The sequence below is a fragment of the Mandrillus leucophaeus genome, unplaced genomic scaffold, assembly GCF_000951045.1.
Source record: "Mandrillus leucophaeus isolate KB7577 unplaced genomic scaffold, Mleu.le_1.0 Scaffold182, whole genome shotgun sequence".
Lineage (NCBI taxonomy): Eukaryota > Metazoa > Chordata > Mammalia > Primates > Cercopithecidae > Mandrillus > Mandrillus leucophaeus.
This window is the reverse complement of record NW_012101832.1, coordinates 2393135-2398857: the sequence shown is the minus strand read 5'-3', so window position 1 is coordinate 2398857 and position 5723 is coordinate 2393135. Positions and strand designations below refer to the sequence as shown.

Here is a 5723-nt window from a genome sequence, read left to right as displayed (position 1 = left end):
TTTTTTTTTTTTTTTTTTTTTTTTTTTTTTTTGGCGGGGGAGACAGTCTCACCCTGTTGCCCATACTAGAGTGCAGTGGCAGGATCTTGGCCCACGCAACCTCCACTTCCCAGGTTCAAGTGATTCTTATGCCTCAGCCTCCCAAGTAGACTATAGGCAAGCGCCACCACGCTCGGCTAATTTTTGTGTTGTTAGTAGAGACGGGGTTTCACCATGTTGGCCAGGCTGGCCTCGAACTCCTGACCTTGAGTGATCCACCCGCCTCAGCCTCCCAAAGTGAGCCACCACGCCCGGCCCAAATTTTGTAAATTCTTATCATGTTGAAATGAACTTCAAGCCCGGCACAGTGGCTCACACCTGTAATCCCAGCACTTTGGGAGGCCGATGCGGGTCACCTGAGGTCAGGAGTTCGAGACCAGCCTGGCCAACCTGGTGAAACACTGTCCCTACAAAAATACAAAAAATTAGCTGGGTGTGGTAGCAGGCATCTGTAACCCCAGCTACTCAGGAGGCTGAGGCAGGAGAATCGCTTGAACCTGGGAGGTGAAGGTTGCAGTGAGCTGAGATCATGCCATTGCACTCCAGCCTTGGTGACAAGAGCGGAAACTCTGTCTCAAAAAAAAAAAAAAAAAGAACTCCAAAAATTCTCAACTATTTTATGGTACCAGAATCTTTTTTTTTTTTGAGACAAAGTTTCCCTCTTATCACCTAGGCTGGAGTGCAATGGCACAATCTCTGCTCACCGCAACCTCCACCTCCCAGGTTCAAGTGATTCGCCTGCCCCAGGCTGCGGAGTAGCTGGGATTACAGACATGCGCCACCACCCACAGCTAATTTTGGATTTTTAGTAGAGATGGGGTTCCTCCATATTGGTCAGGCTGGTTTCGAACTCCTGACCTCAGGTGATCTGCCCGCCTCGGCCTCCCAAAGTGCTGGGATTACAGGTGTGAGCCACAGTTCCCAGCCCTGTGGTACCAGAATCTCATTATAGATACTACTTGAAAGAGATTGTTCACTGGTATGGTGGTAGTATTATGGAAACTTTTCGCTGTAGCAGTATTTGACCTATTGAAGACATATAGCTGCTCTCTTGAAGGAAACAGTGGGGCAAGTTATAATTTAGCTGCTTGGATTATTTGCCAGTAGATTCCATATTAAGGTTGGTATCCCAGGTTATCTCAGAGGAAATATACCCCAAAAGAAAGATTTTTTAAAAGTGAATGTTTTCATTATTTTTCATTTAAAATATAAATATTTTCTATTTTTCCTGTCCCCTTTATATAAAGGGAACTGTTACACAATCAAACAAACTACTAAGATACAAAATGTGTTCATCACTAAAATCCTGTGTGGTGAGTATGTTGTTTCCCCCATCTTACAGATGAGGAAACAGAAGCACACCTTAATTTACCTGAGGTCACACAGCTGGAGCTGACGTTCAAACCCAATCATTGTGGCTCTAGAGTCAGTTCTTTAAATTTTTTACTAAACTATTATTTTTCCTCTATGAGCAAACTTCAGATTTGCCGGAAAGAAACATTAAGAGATCATCTGTTTTAAGTTTAATCATTTAAATTTAGGAATGTCAAATAGTGATAGCTTTGGCTTTTTAAATAACTAGTTCTAGAGTCTTTAGTTCCTTTCTTCAGCCATTGTTCTGTTAATATGATTTGCAAAAGCATCAACCTTCTAAAATATAGTTGTATTCCTGAGACAGAGAAACTTTCCATTGACTTTATTATGTTAATAATAGCATACTCTGGCCAGGCGAGGTGGCTCACGCCTGTAATCCCATCACTTTAGGAGGCCGAGGCCAACGGATCACTTGAGGTCAGGAGTTTGAGACCAGCCTGGCCAACATGGTTGAAACCCTTTCTCTATTAAAAATACAAAAATTAGTCGGGCGTGGTGGCAGGCACCTGTAGTCCCAGCTACTCAGGAAGCTGAGGCAGGAGAATCACTTGAACCCAGAGGCAGAGGTTGCAGTGAACCAAGATCACACTATTGCACTCCAGCCTGGGCGACAGAGCAAGACTCTGTCTCGAAAAAATAATAATAATAGCATACTCTGACCCAACAACCCAAAGCACTTTAAAACGTAAGCAAGTTGGCCAGGCATCGTGGCTCACACCTGTAATCCCAACACTTTGGGAGACAGAGGCGGGCGGATCACGAGGTCAGGAGTTCGAGACCAGCCTGACCAACATGGTGAAACCCCATCTCTATTACAAATATAAAAATTAGCCAGGCATGGTGGCGCATGCCTGTAATCCCAGCTACGCAGGAGGCTGAGGCAGGAGAATCACTTGAACCCGGGAGGCGAAGGTTGTAGTGAGCCGAGATCTGGCCACTGCATTCTAGCCTGGGCGACAGAGTGAGACTCTGTCTCAAAAAAAAAAAAAAAAGTAAGCAAGTTAAGTCTAATTTATGGTTCGTAAATAATAATAATAATGTAAGCAAAGATGTAATTCATGTTTATAATAATCATAAGCTAAAAACATTAAGTAATTATCAATACAAGAAAAACTGGTTAAATAATGGACCACATCCACAGTGTGATACTATGCAACCAGTAGAAATGTTAAACATACATAAAAAGGCATTTGATACTTCATTTCAGTGAAATTGATGTTATAAAATAAAATAATATGGCCCCATTATTATAAATTTAGTTACATTTACAAATGTATACAAAAAAGTCTAGAAGAATTTTCGTGAAAATATTAACTGTGATTAGCTCTGGATGTTGGGATTATAAATTATATACTTAATATATTGTAATTATATGTATTTCAATTTTTTACTATGAGCATTTTACTTTTATAATTATAAAAAGAAATAAAGGATTTTTTTTTCATAAAGGACAACACATAGTATTTCCTGAAAGAAGGAACAGTATTATTTAGCTACAAATTAAAGCTTTCTTAGCAAATGACATAAAAACTAGTATACATAGATACAGTCCCATAGAATTCAAAAGAAAAAGATAAAAGCATTTGAAACAACTCTTAATAAGCTAAAACAGAGAGATTAACACAAACCTTTCTTAGTTTAGGTAAATCTGAGAAGCAAACCATATTTAGCATGGCCATCTTCAATTTATTTTCTGAATTTGTCCCTTTGCAGGTATAGAGCAGATTCAGTTCAGTTCAATGTAGTGAGTGAGTCATCCATCAACTAAAATCCATTTCCCTTTCTGCTTATCCTTGCTTCTAAAACAGCACCGTCCAATAGAACTTTCTGCAACAATGGAAATATTCTATCTGTGCTAGCCAATAAGGCAGCCAGTAGCCAAATGTAGCTATTGAACACTTGCAATATGGTTTGTGTATCAGAGCGATGAATTGTTAATTTCAAATAATTTTAATAAAAATGTAAAGAGCTACAGCTACCTAATGGCTGCCTTATTGGACAGCACAGATAAAGAATGCTTATAATAGTCCTGATAACACACTGCAGTCTAGAAGACTAAAGTCATGAGCCCCAAATTAAGCTGAGTAAATGATTCCTCCATAACTCAGAGATGTCAAATTTAAAATGACAGGAGATATTTGTGTGCTGTTTGTACTGTAATTTTTGCCACTGGGGGAACCCAATAAAATGTCATTGTTTTTTGTGCAATAAACCATGTTTCTAGAACCAAAAAAGTCTTTCTTACTAGATAATAACGTCTTGGTCATCTGCCTTAATAAATGGGTCATGTCCGATTTCATAGATAGATCCTGATTCTCTCTCCCATGTTCTGTTATTAACAATTACATTGTATTTTAGGTCATTAGAGGTCTCTTCAGAGCTAGTGATCTGGCAGGTTGGGCGTAACAGATAGATATTGCTTCTCTGGGCTTCTTTGCCAACAATAGCTACTTCTCAGATTAAATACAGACATTTCACCAGGGACACATATATATATATATATATATTTATATTTTTTATATTTTATATTTATATTTCTATATTTTATATAAATATATATATTTTTTATATTTTTATATTTATATATAGACACACAATATATTCATGTTTCTATATTGTGTTATCTGAATTACATACGTGTAACACATAAATTATTAATAAACTTGAAAATTGCTCAACCTCACTAGAAAATACACATTTAAGTGAAATATTATTTTTAACTATCAAAATGCAAAATTTTCAAGATTTATAATACCTTCTTTTGGCAAGGTAGGGAGGCACTGTTACTCTGTATCCTGTAGGTAAGAATATAAATGGATACAGCTATTTAAAAGGCAATTTAAATCTATCAAAATTAGCATAGCCTTTCTGCTTCTGGATACTTGAAATATTCACTTAGCATGCACACTCAGAGACACACCGCACATGCTAGGATGTTCACATGGCACTGTTGGTAATTATACAAAAGCAGCAACAATTTACATGTCCGACAGAGGAATGGTTAGCTATGGTACATCTATATCATTCAGCAATTCAGAGAATAAAGATCTCTATGAACTAATAGAGAAAGGTCCCTAGGTCATGTTGTAAAGCAAGTTATAGAACAATACATGTATCACATTTATCCTGCTAAAACCTACATTTTATAAAAATATCTAACGAGAGGGCGGGCGTGGTGGCTCACATCTGTAATCCTAGCACATTGGGAGGCCGAGACAGGCGGATCACCTGAAGTCAGGAGTTCAAGACCAGCCTGGCCAACGTGGTGAAACCCAGTCTCTATTAAAAATACCAAAAATTAGCCAGGCATGGTGATGCATTCTTATAATCCCAGCTACCTGGGAGACTGAGGCAGGAGAATTGCTTGAACCTGGGAGGCGGAGGTTGCAGTGATCTGAGATGGTGCCACTGCACTCCAGCCTGGGCGACAGAGAAAGACCCTGTCTCAAGAAAAAAAATACACATACACACACACACACATATACATATATGTAATATATATGCATATATATATATATTTAGCTACAATTGATTAACAAAAACTTTTCCTAGTTGAGGTAAATCTGAGAAGCAAATGATGTTTAGGGGAAGTGATACCATGGACACCTCTAATTTGTTCTTTGAATTTGTCCCTTTGAGGGTGTAGAGCAGATTCAGTGAAGTTCAGTACAGTGGATGAATTGGCCATTAACTTAAACCCATTTTCCTTTCTGCTTATCCTACATAGAAAAAAGTCTGCAAGGATACATACCATACTGTTGTGACCACTGATGGTAGTCATCACTAGGGAAAAACGGCAGGTTTGAAGTGAGAAGGTAAAAGGAGATTTTGTTTGTTTGTTTATTTAAGACAGGGTCTCACTCTGTCACCCAGGCTGGAGGGCAGTGGCATGATCTAGCTCACTGTAACCTCGAACTCCTGGGTTCCAGTGAACTCCTGGGTTCCAGTAATCCTCCCACCTCAGCCTCCAGAGTAGCTAGAACTACAGGCAAGCACCACCACACCTGGCTATTTTTTATTTTTATAATTTATAGAGTTATTGAATGTTACCCAGGCTGTTCTCAAACTCCTGGGCTCAAGCAGTCCTCCCACCTTAGCCTCCCAAAGTGCTGAGATAATAGGCATGAGCCACTGCACCTGGCTGAGATTTTATCTTTTAACTTCTTATTTGAATCTTTGTTTAACCAAGAACATACTCATAAGGCCAGGCATGGTGGCTCACACCTGTAATCCCAGCACTTTGGGAGGCTGAGGCGGGTGGATCACTTGAGGTCAGGAGTTTGAGACCAGCCTGGCCAACATGGTGAAAC

At 39.2% G+C, this 5723-nt stretch overlaps 1 protein-coding gene across 1 annotated transcript in view; it reads right to left on the bottom strand.

Annotated features, from left to right (window-relative positions):
* The window catches only part of GJA9 (gap junction protein, alpha 9, 59kDa), a 7794-nt gene extending 4569 nt beyond the window's left edge, over nt 1–3225 (bottom strand). Inside the window, exon 1 of the mRNA XM_011977691.1 lies at nt 3042–3225. The gene's annotated coding sequence lies outside the window, so the exon portion shown is untranslated. The remainder of the gene's footprint in view (nt 1–3041) is intronic.
* Nucleotides 3226–5723: the final 2498 nt, after the last annotated feature.